The following is a 1,981-nucleotide window of genomic DNA, read 5'->3' on the forward strand; positions in this document are numbered from 1 at the left end:
GACTGAATATTTTTTTCCAAAAGACAATTAATTATATAAAAAGTCAAACCATAAAAAGAGAGAAGTTTGTTTTTTATCTTCAGTTTTATTGCATATTTGGTCTGTTACTCACTCTTTGAGTCAAATGTAGAGTGCTTGGGTCACTGCACTCAGTGGTGCATGTCGCGCAGTAGTGTGTTTCTACAGGTAGCAGTGTGTATTGTCTCTGAAGAAGCTGTCCTTGAGAGCTCTTTCACTGTCTGTACTTGAACCTCTCATAAAACAAAGCTCATTTTCCTCAAGAGCTCCAACATTCCCACATTATTACTTGGTCTACAAAGGTGAGTCACACTTTCCATTCAGCCAACCTGCTCGTCCAATCGCACAGCCACTTTCTCCATGTGAATTCCCTTTAAAATGCTGTCAGGCACCACTGGTACATTGCATTTACTTTATGTTTACTGTTTCACACATAAAATGTTGCACAGAAGACCCTTAACAACTTAATAACATAACCCCCAACCCCAGACAAGCTTGACTGGATAAACTCAGGTGAAGTTGCATAAAATAACCTTATTCAACTGCCATTTGCAGTGCAATAAACTTAATAGGCTATATTTAGTTATAGTATAGCATATTGCTAGTTTGTTTTATGTACTGGTGATTATGGTTTTAGAAAAAAAAAAGTTTTAGCACCCAGTTATGGCTTGCTTGTAAAAACAAAAAAGCCCCCCCCCCCCCCCCCCCCCCCGCTGTTACCTAGCATCTGACCTTTCTTTAGCTGCATCAGAACAGCCTTCGGACCATTCATTTTATTAACTTGTAAAGCTGACAACTGAACAAAAGGTTTGGAAGCTGACTTTGCACTTCAGCAAATTTATTGGGAGCTGTATGTTATTTATTTTTGAGGTAAAAAACCTTTCTATTTAAAATTTGTACTGACCACAGCAAAATTAAGATGCATGTTCATAGTCTTTATACACTGCAGAAACAAATGCAAGCTCAGTTACTTTAAAGTTACTCTTGATTTCTGTTTGATTTTCTTCTGTATACTTTCTTCTATGGAATTGTCAGAATTAAGTACTTAAAAAACATGTAACCACAGTTCTTTTTCAAAAGTCTAAGCTCGTCTTCTTGACCAGAAGATGAGCTTAGACTTTTCTTTCATATCTTCTCATATTTCTTCTGTAGTGGCCTATCTGTTTTGGGTGTCTGACTTGGGGGATCAGCTCTGCTGAGCCTGTTTAAACTCAGGTACTGGGCAACTGCCATGGAACTGTTAATGTCCCTACAGTCATGGCCAAAAGTTTTGGCAGTGACATCAATTTTGTGCTTTGCAAAGTTTGCTGCTTCAGTATTTGTAGATTATTTTCCCACATGTTTCTATGGTATACTGAAAAACAATGATAAGCATATCATAAGTTTTAAAGTAGGGATGCACCGATACCACTTTTTCCAGTACTCGCCCGATACCGATACTTTTAGTTTTGGTACTTGCCGATACCGAGTACCGATACCAATATATTTATTGCATTTGTAAAAATTTTAAATATTGGGTACAGAAATCAAAAGAGTATGTATAATGTTAGTTGGTTAACTTCATTTATCAAATAGATACAGTCAAACCAAAATTTATTCAGACACCTTCAACATTTCTCACATTATCACAGTTTATTCGCTATAGTTTAGAAAATGGTAATACAATATGACAAGAACTCAGAGTTAAACTGTGTCAGAACAAATTCAGCTTGATCATGTTAGATAACTTTGATAGAAAGGTATATGTAATAGATTACAATCAACCAAAAATTAGACAGCTGTTAGTATGACAGTTTTTACACAACTATCAATACTTAGTCTGGCAACCCTTAGCCTTAATGACAGCCTGTAGTCTCCTGGGCATGCTGTCATCTTCATGCAAACCTCAACTTCAATGTTTTTTCCCAGACTCTGTCTAAATAATTTTTGGTCCCAAATTTGTATACATTTTACTGGTAGTTCA

The sequence above is a fragment of the Sinocyclocheilus grahami genome, unplaced genomic scaffold (assembly GCF_001515645.1).
Source record: "Sinocyclocheilus grahami isolate Dianchi unplaced genomic scaffold, SAMN03320097.WGS_v1.1 scaffold362.1, whole genome shotgun sequence".
Lineage (NCBI taxonomy): Eukaryota > Metazoa > Chordata > Actinopteri > Cypriniformes > Cyprinidae > Sinocyclocheilus > Sinocyclocheilus grahami.